The following is a 17273-nucleotide window of genomic DNA, read 5'->3' on the forward strand; positions in this document are numbered from 1 at the left end:
TGAGTCAGACTTTTACCTCATTCTTATATTTTAAAAAAGTATCTTGGCTGCTATTATTTCTTCCTGCCTTTGTGTTGTTACTCCACCCACCAAAGATGCACCTTTGATCAACCATTCACTTGCTCTGGCCCCTACATTCTGTGTATTGTGGGTAAAGCTATGAACCTGCCCTGGCCCTGCCCTGACCAGACAACATGAAAATTTAGGCTAAATAGTTCTATTATCCTAACCAGTTAGATCAGATGTCCAACTAGTCTTCTTCTGATTTTACATTCACCCTATAGCCTTCAGGTTATCAATTGTCATTTTAGAAATGTCACATGGAAAAACGATATAGAAGACTCAATTGTGTCATCCTCTCAATATCTCCTGGCAGTTAGTTTTTGTTAAAAATTAAAACATCATTTAAAATTGTTTTCCTTAGTTAGTTTCTTAAAATCACATTTGGGTCCAATGAAAAAGTTGGACTCAGTCTTGAACTTTGAAGACATCAATTTACTAACACCTGTATGCTTGCACCAGTAGCTAATTGGCTCCACATGGGACAGCTATTTTGTTAAGATATAAATTACAGAGATGACTGATTATGCTGAGTTTAGAGGTGAGCAAAAATCAAAACACATTAAACATGCTTATTTTATCCACGTTTTTTCACAGTAACTGGCAGGAAGTTTTCTAATTCACATCTATTTGCCAAAGTTTTTTATGCTTCTCCATGTGTGTGCTAATGGTGCACAGGGGAACACTTGACCAGCTCTCCCTGGGAGAATCAGGAAAGGCTTCACAGAAGTATCTTATTTTCACCTGTCCTTTGAAAGATCAGAGAAGTTGGCCAGAAAAAAACCACACAAAAAACAAAAAACAAAACAAAACACACACACAAAACACCTCAGGGAGAATGGAAATTTTAAAGGACATGGAGAGTTTGGGAAACTGTGGAAAGTTTAGAGAAAAGGGGGACAATATAGTTCTGGATTGCAGGTTCTGGTCAGATTACTGAATTTGTATATCAAGCTTCGGCATCTGAACTTAATCCAATATTCAACAGGAAGAAACAGAAGGCAGAATAGATTATCCTTAAATTTGTTATTATTGCACCATATTATATAACCACGGTGAGGATGAGTTGGAGAAGAGCTGGAGGCAGCACCATCAAACAAGAAGATGCTGCAAAGATTAGCATCACCGATAGTGGCCTAGATTACAGTTTGGCCATAGGCCTGGGGGAAAAAAAGGTTAGAATTCAAAGCTATTTTCTTGGTCGGAGCAATTGTTAATAACTTATAATCACAGAGTCGACAAATTTTCAAGTTGAAAAGCAAGTTAAAGATCATCAGGCCCCAAGTGATTTGGTTAGGTAATTGTGAAGGTAAGACTCCAAGCCCAGCAAATTTCACTTATAAACTGTAAGAATTTGGCTTGGATAATTAACTTTTCCACGAGTCCATTTCATCACGAATAAACCTTGAGATAATAATACCTGCTTTTGTCAATGCATGGGGAATGCCTAAATTGGGCCTGAATAAATGGGGCTAAATAAATATCATTGCTAAGTGATTCCCTCTTTAGTCAGTACTTGAGGTAGACCATACTCCTTTTCTTCTAGACACAGCTTTAAATTTGCTTGATCAACTACTAATTTTGCATTCTCTGGGCATGTATTTGGCAGGAGACTGCCTGTTTGAGAGTAGACATCATGTGCTATACCCAAAAGAAATCAGCAATCCCCTGGGCATAGCATTGATTCAGAGTTGAATACAATACACATTTTAGACCAAGTGAAATCTACAAGACTCAATTCTGGGGCATTGTTTGGTGACACCAGGGAGTGGGTGTTAGAATAGTGTGTAGCTGCCATCTTCCCATCATGAAATCAGAGCTTCTTTGAGAAAGTAGAAAGGAGGAAATTGTGTCCTTGTGTCCTTGTGACAAGTAAGAATCCAATGTAGACCCCAATCTGAAGCCAGGCATAAGGATGATTTCCCAAATATGAGAACTATTAAGTTACATTTTAAATTATGCTTATGTAGATTGTATTTTATGTTATTTGCAAAGGAAAGAGGTATAAATAAAACAGTAACAAAAGGAAAAAGAAATTTTAACTTTCACTAAGACATAGTTAAAATAACTTCGATTCTCTAAGGGAAAAAAATGACAATGAAGATACATTACCAGGATCTCTGCAGGAAAAACAGTCCTTCCAGGAGGGTTGAATAAATAAATTAGTTTTGAGGGAATAATTTAATTTAACTGTGTTATAAAGCTATTTTAGAGATAATTCCATTAGCTCAATATTAAAGAATACTTGATTTATAAAATATGTTACAATCTGGAGCCAAAAGAAATCAAGCAGTTATATTTCTCAAAATGACACTCTTACATGAGTTCGGTTTACAAAAACATGAAGGTTTCAAGCACATTTACGTAAACTGCATTTGCATGGTCTATTCAACTACATTGAATCAAAATCACTTTTAACTTTACACTACTGCATTACATTTAAATCTCATTTAAAGCAGCTGAACCATGAGAAAAAAATTTAAATTTGTTACAAGTATAGAATTCTGAGACAAAAAGCTAATTTAATTAAAATAGCTGTCTTTTGTATATCACATGAAAAGTCCCATTTTCCAAAATCATTAGTAAAAGACCTTTAAGAGTCTCATAAAACAGTGCTTATTATTTGTCAAACTCTTTTGAAGGAGGCCAATCATGGTTAACTGATCTATAAATTCTTCCAAGATAATCTGTCCAGAAAGACAAGCCTTATGCCCTTAATTATCTTAATGTCACCAAACCTTGTCTACTTTCTGGTCATAATTGATTGAACTGGAGCACAGTGCATTGCTGAAATTGGATGGTTCATATTCTCCCTTTCAAAAAATTTGGAATTATGGTAATGAGAGGCCAAGTCTATCAGATGATCCTGGGCACTTGAATTTTAGATTGAATAGAACACAGTTTGGTGTTAGGCACATGGAAAGCCAATACCACCTCCTTACTTTTTGGATAAACCATATTTACATGAATTAGCTGAATTGTTTTATACTTCTCACAACAAGAAAACCCCTAACGCTTCCAAAAGAATCCACAAAATTTGTTTTATATGAAAATTTATATAAATTGAATTGGTAACCTTTAAAACTGAAAAAAAAAAAAAGACTTCAGTTCATATGTATTTTTAATATATAAATCATTAGAAATCAGATATAATTTGATGTATTTATGGCATTTTGGGGCTTGAACATACTTTGATATCAACTAATTAAATTAGATAGATCATCGATTATTCCTTTAACTACTCAAGAGGAATAGTTTTTAAGACCCATAAGTAAAATAAGTTATCCAAGAAAAATTAATTGGTAAAAAATTAACCTACCTTAATGTCAGACAGTAACTGATGATAACTAATCTAAGTTCTCCATGCACAAATCATGTAATATTTTTACAATAGGAACATTGTTATCCATGATATTTGGAAGCATTTTTCAAGCCTCTGAAAAGCTGCCCTGCCATCTCTCAGTCTTCTTTTCTTCAGTATGTAGAACTTGGAATTGTAGGCATAGTTTAAGACTAGGCTACCTCTCTTCTCCACTCCTAAGTTCTATTGTGATTTCTTGTCTCACTTATTAATCAGATTTGATTTGCCCTCTCCTTTGCTCCCCTGAATTTCTTTCTTTCCTGAAAAAGGTGTTTATTTAATGCTTACTGTGCCCTAAGGTATATATGAACACACTGGTGAACGAGTACTGCCGGTAAAAGCTTTTTTTGGCAAAGTCAGATAATCAAAGAGGCATATTCAATAAAGTTGGGTAAGTTTGAAAATAAGAAAATTTGGGGCTCATTGGGAGGACATTGAATTCAGGAGGGAATATGAGAAGGCTTCCTGTAGAAGGAAGTGAGTGCTCAGCTAGACTTAAAAGAGAAAGCGAGAGAGGGCTAGTGGAGAGAGGCCTCTCTACAAGGGCCCAGAGCAAAAGACAACACATGAAGCAAGTGTGTGTGTGTGTGTGTGTGTGTGTGTGTGTGTTGTAGGAGGGGCTTAGTGTTGGTTATGGAGAGGGGAGAGAAAAGGTTTGAGAGCTAAGCCAGAGGCAGCTCAGAAATGACTTTGCATGCTTTCCTAAGGAACATCTGCCGGGCTTAGAAGGCAAGGGGATGCCACTACAAGGTATTCGGCAAGGGAGTCCCAACAAAGCCAGTCACTGGTTATATGGGGAGAAAAGAGGTTTAGATTGCCCAGATTTTTATACATTGTTCTGTTAAGTTACCCCGTATCTATAACTCTCTAAGTCTTCCTTGGTAATGTGATTAAGAAGCACAACTTTCACAGGCAATCTCACTGTAGAGACAGGGAAGACTCACCGGTAAGATGACATGCCCAGATAACTCACCAAGTTAGCAGGAGGGACAGGGGAGAAAGCACACAGCCTTTTAATCCTAAATGAGAACTAATAAGCTTAGGTGATTTTTTTTAAGACTTGGTATCTAAAAACTAAAAATTACCTGTTATCAAGTTTCTCAAATTGCCATATTAGATAATTTATGCAATATAATTAGAAAGGAATTCTATTTGTGTAGGTAACCATTGGTTTGCAAACATAACATATAAGAAGACATAGCAGGTCTAAGTCAAACATTTTGATTTTATTTCTGGTCAGTGTGATTTGATGTAAAAGGTTTTAAACCTGCTATCTTTGGAATTAAGTTGTACTTCTTTTTCTATAAAATAAGTATATAACCTCAATGCAGAAAATAATATATCAAGCTCTATTTAACTGAGGAATGAAAATTTGAATATTATAATTAATAATAGAGAATATAGGAAAAAGTTATTCTATTAAGGGAAGTTGCTTTTAATACTAAAAATTAATAACTAAAGAATATTATTTGTTGTTGCTTTGCTTTGTGGTAGAGAAACTTGTTCTTGTTTTTATTTCTGAAAATTAAGAGAAAATCAAACAAGATCAGTCAGGAAGTACTGGAAAGTCCTATTATTTTGTGTGGCTGTTATTTTTCAAGGTAGGTTCTAGAATCCGAGTTGAATATATTAATAATCTATGTGGTCTACTGGTTAGAACATAATTATACTCTTTTTAATATAACAAAAATTAGTTTTGTATTGAAAAGAAATATAATTTAAAACATATGTTCTCTATAGGGAAGCACCAGTCGAAACTCAGTGTTGGAAGAGATGAGCCCTTACAGCACTTGGAAAGGAGACTCTAAGCTACAGCAGAGTGGGTAATTTGAGACATTTTCTCTGGGATTTTATTAGGAAGGGAAACATTGGTTCCTTTGTAAACACAATCTGGGCATCAGCAGCTTTCTAAAGGAGGAATGCTTGTGGGGTGGAGGTGCCAGGTGAGGAAATGAGATGGGAAGACACTGTTAAAAATAACTTCCTCAAAGGCATTTTGACTTGCTTCAGAGGCTCCCAGCCATTCTCTTTGGTTCTGGATCAGTATCAGCTGCTTCCCTTTCTGGCTTGGCTGATCAAAAGCACAAAATACTTAGCCCAGCTATATCACATTCATGTTTTTCCACTTGAAAAAGTATGGTTTTATGTAGGTATGTAAGTAGATAGCAGGCAATAGAGGTCAGCATTAAGGAGCAATTTGGAAAATACTTTTCTGCAAATCTGAAATCAAGCTAATTTTTTAATGAATCACTATGAAACATTTAAAACGTTGAATATGAACAATCCTAAAATTGGGTAGAGAGAAAGATGGTGATTGCAGGTACAGGAGGTTTTCAGTAATAACCTGTGTATATCAGAATATGCAGAAATACAAACACCTGGCAATCTTAAGTACTGTACTAGCAAATTGACAAAAGCTGAATGTAATGGGGTTTATTAAATATTACACATGGGATTAAAATGGTTCCTAATACATTATACACAAAAATAATACTTAAAACATAGTACATCTTTAAAAAATGTTATCGAAGAAGACATTGTCCATAGGGTTCCAAGTCTTTTGAGGAGGAATCATGGTGATGTGTTAATTTCTCATAGAGCCTATTAGGGAGAAGTTTGCCTTCACCAGGGAAGGATGTTCATGAAACTCAGTGTTAACTTGCATAATGGGACTGCTCCGAGCTTAACTTCACTCTCACTATCCACAATTACCCTAGCCCACATTTTGGTCTTCATAGCTGGGTTTCGCCACACCCCCTTTTCTTTAAGTACCTTAACTCAGTTTCAGAGCTCCTGGTTTATGGTAGTGATGGTGGTGGTGGTGTGTATGTGTGTGTGTGTATTTTTAATGTTCCTGTTATATTCGAGTCCTTTTATTCTGAATCTTTTCAAATTCACTTGGGAAGTAAGTGAGATATAAACAACAACAACATTCTAAACAAATAGAAGTTTTCCAATACATTTCACAGCATTTCAAAGGCCAGCCTCAAGTGTGACTCAGCACTTCTATAAGTTTTAAAATAGTGCCTCCATGTGTTATAAAACTCAGTGTTGAAAAGAAGGCGGGGAAAGAATTACCACCAACGTGTTTTATTGATGTAAAACTAAACTGAATAGGCCAGGTTTAAACATGTTTATTAAATTCAACTTTGCCTAATAAATCTAAACCTATCTTGAAATTCACAACCAGCCCATAAATTGTGTGCCAAGTTAAGACATAACAACATTGAACTAACTTTTATTTTACAAAATAAAGCTTTAAACTTGCAACACATAAAAACACATATATAAAGTTTGGCTGGTTTCTTATCTGCCCCCTTGTATAACTGAACCAAAGCTGATTAACTCACCTTATACCTGCCTCCCAGGATATGATTTTTACTTTATTTTATTTTATATGTATGTTGAAAAAAAGTTTGTATTTATATTATATATTATGTTATATTATATCCTCATCAAGTCAACAACTTTCTGTGGTCTTTTAGAGACTTATTTTTCCTCAACTTTCCCAACTAACCATAAGAAGAGCTGCTACTTATTCAGGGCTTATTAGGGGTTAGAAACTGTATTAAACATTTTACAACGTTTTCACATGTCACACTTTCAACAACACTAAGAATATGAGGTTGATACTCTTATTAAATTCACTTTATGGATGAATAACCTGAAGTTTGGAATGGTTTTATAACTTCCCTAAGATCATACATCTACTATGTGTGAGAACAGGGTTCCAAATCCAGGCCCATTCTGGGTCCAGTTCTGGGTACAGACTCTGGCACTTTTCTTACTTGAGGTCTAGCTACCAATATCATGTCTGCAGTCTTGTTAAATCCTCTAAAAAATGATTCTTTAAAGACATTTGTTAAAGCTAAGTCAACATCAAACCAAATTATATGATGACAGATCTGTGAACAAATTTATCATTTTATTTGAACTTATAATTGCATCTGAGTTGTAAAATATAACTATTTAGCACATGTATTTTTAGGCCAAATGTTCAAGAGCTTTAGTGTCAAATTTGTGAGTCAATGGTCAAAATTAATAATTTCCTCTTCTATTCTTTTATTGCAAATGACCCTTTTGCTGGATAAATTTAAGTTTGTGTGTTGTCTTCAACCACTTTGAAAGTAGAAATAATATGTCATAAATAAGTCAAATGATATTAAATTAGGTCAATCAGTTGGCTGCAAAGATTTGACATGGCATCAAAGAAAGCTTTATATTTTTCTGATGCCTCCAGAAATCGAGGAATTAATTTCTTCCTGAGGAATTAGTCTCTCTCCTCCCCCCCTTTTCCCTCCCCATCTCCCTGTTCCTGTCCTCTCTCCACCTTTCTAGACAACAGTTTCTGTAGCAATCACCATCTTAACATTCTCCATCCCAATTTCTCTCCCTGAGTGAGAACCATTTATAAGCTATTTTGTTCAATAAAAGCTTAGTGAGAGGAAACAAAATAGTAACCCTCCATTCATCACATGGTGCAGGGTGCAATTTGAGTCACTGGTTGTGTTTCAAGTAAGACCATGGCAAATAGTCACAGCCGTGGTAGGGGATAATTTGGTTAAATATTTTCAATTTACTCACACTTGTGCAATAACAGCGATAGAGGACATTGATAAAGAAAAGGCAAGTGTAGGCGAAGAAATCCCCAGTTTGGGAAGGTCCTCCTGTTTTTCACTCCTCAATAGTCAAATGTTAGGCCACATAGCATGGTGGGTAAAATGTATAATTTGGGCCTGGCTCCCTCCTTCACTGTACGGCTTTGATCAAGGTACTTAACCTCTTAATGCTAACCTGGACAATGGGAAAAATGAAATTACTGACCCTGGAAAACTGTCAGAAGAGGAATTAAAAGTGCTAAAGCATATAATATATTTAGTATAATGCCTGATACAAGAAATATTCCACAAATGTAAACTTAGGGAAAAGAAAACAGGTTGGTGGTGATTCACATATTCCAGGAGGCACTGAGGTCCAATTCTAGTGCTTTTATTTTTGGCTACGGTTCCATTTAGTAATTGCCATGTAATTATTTTAGTAAGTTAGTAGTATAGCATTTACTTTGAGATTAATAGTCTCTTTCCTCACCTGACTGACCTGAACCCCTGTCTCCATGATAAAAGCTACTTGGTTTGTGAATACTGTATGTTTCCTGTTACTCCAACATAATAACCTTTGAAAGGCTATGTCTAAAATCCCATCTTAGAAAATGATGATAGTATCTGAGAAAAGCTTTGTCAAATACACAGTCCCTCTCCTAAAATGCATGTGTATTTTCTGGCTTGTAGGTCTGGGCAGGTGGTAATTGGCCCGTGGATCACTGGATGTTAACGAATGCGGGCACAACCACAGTGTCCATGAGCGATCTGTGAGTGCTGCTGGGCACAAGGCTATGTTAGCTCTGCAGGTCACAGGGCACTTCTCCAAACAGCCACGTCTCATATGAAATCAATTCTCTTTCACTGTGTGGAGAAATAAACCACATGCAATCAGCTTCCTTTCCGCTGACACTCACTTCCCACACGTGGGAGAATATGGACCCTCATGGGCAGCAGCCTCTCCCTCTATGTTACCCATTTGCTGAAGACACGCCCCACGTGAAAGTGGACTTGATAAAATAATTGGGGGAAGTATTTTGCCATCCCCCATCCTAACAAACAATTTATATGTAAATATGTGGCACTAAGGCAGACAGTAACTTGCCTAAATTAAATGACAGTCGGTCCCTGAGGATCAGCAAACATTTTCCAGGACAGTAAGGATTATGGCCTTTTTTTTCTTAACCACCTGACAGGACAAAGGACTGTTTGCATAATAGACCTACAGTGTCAGTCCACCCACTTACATGCATAGAAATTAAAATTTGATTGGAGAGCATGTGCGCCTGATCTCTGTATGTACAGAAGGCTTTCATTCTTTCTTCCTATTTGGGCAACACTTATTAAAATATGCCTCCTTGGACAGCTCCATTGGCTTTTACTTCATAACTTACTGTCATCAATAGCAGACATTATTGATTTTTATACCTTTATTTATGTCGTATATCTACATATAAGGACATTACATTGAAGAAATAAAATCCTCATACTTTTGAAGAAGAAAAGCACTATTTTGATGTTAGGAAAAAAATAAAACACAAAGTCTCACTAGAAATTCAGGAAAAAAAATATTTTATGGCAGCACACATTCTTGGAAAGTAAATAATAATTTTAATTTTTGATGATTTTCTCTTTTCCACCACTTTATCAGGCAGAGAACATCATATATCCTCTCTTAAGAGTTTGTTAATATTATGATTTTAAAATTAATTTTGTGTTTAAAACTTAGACAACTTACTTTAGAAAGCTAATTAACAAGCTAATTACTAGAATCAGAAATGATTCATATCTGTCTGGGGGCAATTTAAGTCACAGATACGTTTCAAGGCCAGGAAGAGGGATACCATATTTCAAATTTTTAAAAAATTTTGATTCTATGCTTAATATTCTCTTACAGTAATATAAATTATGCAGACATGATTTATTCTTAGATTTCCATTCAAATTTTAGGTGTTTTGTTTAAAGAAGTGATGTTGAAAATCTAAAATGAAATTAAGCACATGATCTTACTGCACAACTATCGATTCTAATGGTGGGCAATGTTTCATAAGATTGTTCAAATTTATTTATCTGAAGAACCTTGCCCCCGCCTGTGGTGTATCTCCAAAGACTAATGTTTTATAGACTCTGTTAATAATCCACATTATAAATTGGAATTTTGTGTCCATTCTACTAAGTGATAACACTGCTACTTTTCTAAAGTTTCACGGAAGCTCTCTTCTCAATGAGTACCTGCATTCAAAGTAATTACCCACCACTTTAATATTAAGAGTTAGTAAAAAGAAACTAAGAATTTAAAAGAATGAGGTGAAAAATATGGGAGCATTTTAAGCAATCACATCTCCCTTTTGAAAGAGGACCACTGATAGGAGCCCACCTTGGATTGAAAAAGCGACTGGAAAAATAATTTCAAAGGGAGCTATATCTACTAGCTTCACCCTGTGTTTTTTGAGAAATCATTACAATACGTCAATGCTAACTTCATTAGCCAGTAATAATCACAAATTTTAGCTAATAAATTATTAATGTAGTGTAGACCGTTAGCCTGCAGAGAACACTTTATCCAATCTTCTCATTCTCTTCATTACCACCCTGGATAGTCTGATTAACTGCCAGCTACATACATAATTCTTGTTACTGTTTGTTTATTGCTTTTCAGCAACCCAGTAATCCCAGTGGATGAAAATATTTTTCATTTGTCACAGTGACACGTGCTATAAAGTGAAAATATGAACAGCTGTAAGATCTCTTAGGCTGATATAAGACAGCGTATATAGTTTTCAAGATTCCACCTGATTTTTAAAACTTCCCATTTAACTAAAATTAACTACAGGATTAGACTTTGGTTTCAGATATGCTTTTATTTAAAGGACTACAATTTTGGGGGGTGGGGGAATCAGCAAATTTGACATTTTTATAAGTTCCTTCTAAGAACTTATCCTCTAGCACATTCTTAGATCAGCCTTTTCTAACTCCTGGCTCTCAAAGAGTTCTTAATAATTCCCTGTTTAGCCCAATACAAGCACTATTTTCATCAACTGCCTCTGGACTGGCATCTTGGGTAGTAGATTACATTGCTTTACCCTAAGAATGTTTCTGAATTTTGATGTTCTTGCTTGAGCCATGGATCATCACTACAAAAGTAGCCATGTGGATGAAACATGAGCATATAACGTCCATTTTTTAAAAAGGGCTTTTTTTTTTTTTTTTTTTTTTTTTTTTTTTTAGGGTGGCAGGGGATCTAATTTTCATCTGAGCTGAGAAATTTAGAGTTTAAATTTTTCTGTTAACTTAGGTTCTTTGTAGTTATGTACTTACAGAAAAAATTATCTCACCTAAATATATTTTTAAATAATCAAATTTGATGGGATTCCAAATAAAACCAACTTTAAATAATGGCAAATGATCTATGGTTTTGTTGGTAGCAAGTTATGCTTTGGCAGTAATAAAAAAAAACCATCTAAAATTTGATCTAGAAAATTTCTTATCATACATGAGATAGTTCCAAAAACTGGACATGAGAAATTGTAAGAAATCTCCTTATTTGTAAAAATTACACAAATAAAAGAAAATGGTAAAAGCAGAAAAAATGCTCATTACATACTGCAATTTTCTTATATAGGCAATTTAATTTCATTCCTTGAAACTGTCCCAGGTGCATGTAAACGGGCATTCTGCATCACGCATATGGTCCCCAAATAAGCTTATTTGTTCTGCATGATGAGTGATACAGTCCAGTATTTACCAATTGACATATTTCTAATATAAATCTTATTTACTACTGTCCTTTGAGAGATCTGAAGTTCTGTCAACAATGGGCTGGAATCCCCATATGGAAAGAATTGGCCGTGGGAAGCGTGTGCTCCCTCAACCGCCTTACCTCTTCCTATCTTCTTATGTCCAGGTCATGTCATGCGTGTACGGCACCTGCCTGGACCCTCAGGCACCCATGTCTGAAACTCTTACCGATTACAATAAATACATTCTTTTGTATAAAATCCAAAATGCATCACTTTTATACTGAATTCTATTTTATTGCAAGGAGGGAGATGATAAATTTATAGTACATGATTAAATATCCATCTTCTAACATGATTCCAAATAAATTATTCACAAGAATGTTTCAGAATATCAGGATAAAATGAACTACACTGTGTTAGATTTTAAGTGTTATAGTTAAAGGGTTTTCATAATAATAATAAATCTTTTATTTTTATTTATTTAATTTATTATTATTATTTTTAATCCCATCCAAGGACATGCTGAGAAAGAGAGAGAGAGAAAGAGAGAGAGAGAGAGAGAGAGAGAGAGACATCGATTGGCTGTGTCCCTTAAGTGCCCCAACCAGGAATCGAACCTGTGACCTTTTGGGGTATTGGATGACACTCCAACCAACTGAGTCACCCAACCGGGGCTAAATTTTTTATTTTTAGAATGTAACAGACAAAGAGTCTGCCTTCACTTCAAGGTGATAGTGTCCTGATTTTGCTTAAAGAAATTTGTTATTTATCTTTCAGATTTACACAGATATTCTTGTATATTTCTCTAATTGAAAAGGCCCAAATCCATTTCATTTGATGCTATAGATATCAAGAACAAGGAATGTTATTCATTTATAGGCCAAGAAGTGTCTAACTATATAGGACATTTTAGATAGAATAATGTCTAAGTTTCCCAAGTGAAGATTAGCCCAACCTCAATCCATGAACTCTAATTATTCAGCAGTTTTTCTGAGAATATTTTTAATAGAAGCAGGGCAGGTTGCTTCTTCGAGGCCATTACGTTTTCTTGAGTCCAATCATCAGGTAGCCCTTCTTCGTTTTTTCAATTGGTTTGATTTCTGAGCAGTTGAACAGGAAGGTTGGGACACAGATCAGAAATGGTTATTAAGTAACTTGTATCAGAGCCTAATTGTGGCTTAATAAAAACACCTTTGAAGTCAAATGACCTGAGGGTCATTCCCACTGAATAGCTGTGTAACAATGAGCAAGTTGCTTAACCTCTCTGGACCTCTGCTTCCTAAGTTGAAAACAAAGATTGCTCTATCAGCTTCTTTCCTCTAACTTTCTGATCAGTTACTCAGTTTTAAAATTGAATTTAGTTAAGGTTTAGAATTTTATTTTATTTTATTTTTTTTAAAAAATATATCTTTATTGATTTCAGAGAGAGGAAAGGAGAGGGAGAGAGAGATATAGAAACATCACTGATGAGAGAGTCATTGATCGGCTGCAGCCTGCAACCCAGGCATGTGCCCTGACCAGGAATCAAACCCCGATCGCCTGGATCCTAGGTCGATGCTCAACCGCTGAGCCACGCCCGGACGGGCAAGGTTTAGAATTTTAAACATTATTTAGAAAACAAAACAGGAAAGCTTGGATTTTTGTTTACTGTTTCTATAAAAGCAACAAAGAAGATACTATATGTTATCAACTAAAATATTCAGTTAAATTACTAAATAGCTTGTAGCTTATCTAGGCATTAAATTCCCTTTAGAATATTTCAATGTTGACTTAATGTACTGTATTTAAAGATGCCTGGGAATTTCATCATCTAGGGACAAATCAGTATCTGCTCTTATTTTACAATTGCTAGTTTTTTGGGGGAGGTGGGTAGTGGGGAGGTGTTAAGTTTTATCTGTGTGATGAGTATACAAATTTACATAAAGATCAAATAAAGTTGATGCCATCATAGCCATTCATAGAAACATATGCTAAATGAAATCTAATGTAATTATTATATTATAGCTACATAAAAAAGTAAATGAAAGCATGCAAGGGCTCTTTAATGGGCATGTTAACTTGTGCTTTGTAACTGTGGGTCTTTAGCTATCTCTGATCCCATTGTGTATGCTAACAGGATTAGCTAGTATTAGTCCCCCATCCACAAGAAGTGTGATATGTAGTGTGACCTGCAAATTTCTCCTGGGATTCAAACGGCCTAAGTTGAGCCATGCCTGATTTCAAAGCAATTCTCAGTACAATTATCTGCTTGACCTGCAAGATGAACAAGCATATCATTTAATTAATTGCCAAGCTCTTGTGAACAGCGCTGTTCATTTTTCTAGTAATCGAATGATGATATGCCCTTGCTGATTCTTCTGGGAATCCCCAGAATTGCACATTAACTGGTCTGATGGCCACCTTCCACATTGCCATCAAACACTACTTTCAATCTTGACATGAATGATTCTTTTATAGGCGTCCCATAAAAGCATCCAAAAGACAGGATTAACAGCAGCTATTTCCTTACAGCAGTGATAAATATTTTTTGATCACCTAAAGTCAGAATACAAAAACATTTCATTCCCCATTTATTTATGAGGTACAAATGTAAGCCATATCTTTAAAATGGTAAATGTTTTTACCATTTTAAAGGCTAGTCATATCTAAGGTGTGAAGATGACTAATCCAGAAAGAACAGAATTGATAAAACAAATATATTCATTTATTCTGTTAAAATATGGAGCAGGATTTCAATTTCATGTGGGTGCCCAGTGAGAGGAGGGACAGGGATGTATGTCTTTCTGTTATCAGAAAAAATAGAATATAAATCTTGCAATGAAATTATTCCAATGTAAAAACTCCAATCAATTACTGTACATATTTATTCTATGTGTTCAATTAGAAATTTATTTTGTGGACAAACAAATGAAGAAAAAATAGCCAGGCAGAGCAAGAATAAAAAAAACTATCCCCAAAATATTTAGCTACAGAATTTGTTTACTGGGTACTCTTCTTTCATCTCTGGCCTGTTTCTTCTTGCCCCCCCCCCCCCCCCCCCAATTGTCTTAGTGTTTGTGTGCCTGTTTTCTAGCTTTAGTGTCTGTTGCATATTCAACAACGAGATCCGATTCGGAAGTATAATAAATAACCAAAAAGCCAATGAGTTAAACAGTTTAAATATCCGTTTCTATTCCTACTTCACTGTGATTCAATTCCTCAACACCCGGACTTCCTGATACAGCATAAATAGGTGGAGTCAGTCACCGTGTGCAAGCAGCCTTTACACCAACGCCAAGGAGATGGATTTCTGACTGCCGTGCCGCGTGTGTCAGTGTGTGACAGTGTATGTGCATTGTCCCTGAGGAGCTGGTTGCCCAGCTCTGTGTCACGGAGAACCATTAGGCTCTGATATGTCTTTAATGGAAAACAGGAATGAAGCCTTATTAAATAAATAATGACAAAAAGTAGATTTTCCTTTCCTCCTTGGGTGAAATGTTTTTCAGGTTAAACTAGGTAATTGAAAAACATTTTCAAATGGTTGCCTCAGATTTTCTTCACTGCAGTCAGGATTTCCTAAAGCAACATCGACATTTGTGTTGGATAATTCTCTGTTGTGGGGGCATGATCTGTGAATGTAGAGTGTTTAGCATCATTCCCGACCTCTACCCACCAGATGCCAGTAGCAAATCCTTCCCCCCCCACCGACCCCAGTCATGACAACCCCAAAATGCCTCCAGACATTACCAAATGCCCCCTGGGGAAGTGGGTGTAAAATCAATGTCCGTTGAGAATCATGGCTTCACATTAATACCCTGAAATGAGAAACTTTGGCCAGCTCCCCCCATTCCCAACACGCACCAAAGACACTATTATGAGAGGGAAGGCGTGCTCCCTCCTCCAGGGACAGCAAACGGTAATGTCCTCCAGACAAGAGGGAGGTAATCAAGGGGAAAAACGAATGCAGAGCTCCAAGTATATTATATACATCATCATTTTAAATCATTCCCAGAATGTGGGTACCCCTGGGATGGGGAAAAAGGGGGAACCTGGCTCGGTAATTGAAGAAAATACACTTTTATAGAAAATTATATGATATTTTTGACACTGATGAGAAGCAGACCCAAGTTTTAACTCAGAATGAGCCCATCCAAAGGGAGCACACTGTCACATTTAATGCGTCTGTTTAACATACTCACATAGCTTGCTTAACTAGTCTAAATTAGTCAATTATTTTTCTTAAATTACCATAGTTTTATGGGTCCTAGTTCAAAGCTTAGTGTCTGGGTGAATTTACCTAATTTTTAAAAGGTATAATTAAACTCAAACATGGCTTTTTCATTTCCAAAAATATAGCAAATAATTTGCCACCATACTTTTTCCATCTAATGAAATAGAAAAGTTCGAATTAGGGGAAGGAAAAATACATTTTTGCTACATTTTAATGTTTAGAGGCAACATTTTTTAAGCTGAAGTGAAAAATTATAAGGGCTCATTAAAAATTCAAGTAAACATGAGTAGAGCTTACAATTATCCTAAACATTAATAGATCTTAAATTTGTTCTAATTATTTCAATTCTTACAATCATTCTAAAACACTAATTAAATGTTAACTTAATGATATATTTTTATGGAACCTCCCTGAGATTAGGACACTGGGTAGTTATTATTACTGTTCAGGTATCTAGAATTTTATCCACTGACTCCTGCTCTGCATTGTTTGAAATATCTTGTTTCTAAAATGGAAGCTGCCAATAAATGGGGGGCACTCAACAGTGTGGGAAATAGTTCTTAAAGGGAGAGATGGGGTTTACACTGGGTGTACGGCACTTTGCCTCCTTCACAATTCTTTTTTTCTATATTATATTCATCTCTTTTCTGTGATACCTACTTTTCTTCTCTCCCATCATAATCATCATGTTCTTTTCGAGTTGTTATTGCTTTTCGCTGTTTCCCAGGGAAATCCAAAACAGGCTGCGTGTGTGATATAGATAAAATGTATGCAGTTTCTCTCATTGAGTATGTCAACTTGGCCAATTAACTTCTTGAAGTCTCAGTTTTCCATGTGTAACGTGAAGTTACCTCATATAATGAGTACATTTTTAATCTTAAACAAAGTAGACTCCCCATGAAAAGTAAATACTCATCTCCATTCACTAGGCTGAGCAAAGGTACCCTGGGAAGAAGGGTATTACAGCACACATAAAATAAATTGTTGAGGAAATCTAGAATAACAAAAAATAGCTTTCATTATAAATTTAGGGCCAAGAATAATTTACTCTGGGTCTTAATTCTATTCTTTCTATCACTTTTGTCTATTAAAATCATTGCATCTTTGAATTGAAGACCAGTTAACAAAGACCTTAAGGGCTTACTCCCACTTGTTTATTACCAACATAATCCCTAGATTTTCTAAAAATTTTTTGGACACTAATATGTATGCTTTTAAACACAGTATGATTATATTCCATATTTGAATGGGATTGCTAAAATATGTATAACATTACAAAATAATGTGTATATCTGATGAATGTT

The sequence above is a fragment of the Miniopterus natalensis genome, chromosome 6, assembly GCF_054644295.1.
Source record: "Miniopterus natalensis isolate mMinNat1 chromosome 6, mMinNat1.hap1, whole genome shotgun sequence".
Classification (NCBI taxonomy): Eukaryota; Metazoa; Chordata; class Mammalia; order Chiroptera; family Miniopteridae; genus Miniopterus; species Miniopterus natalensis.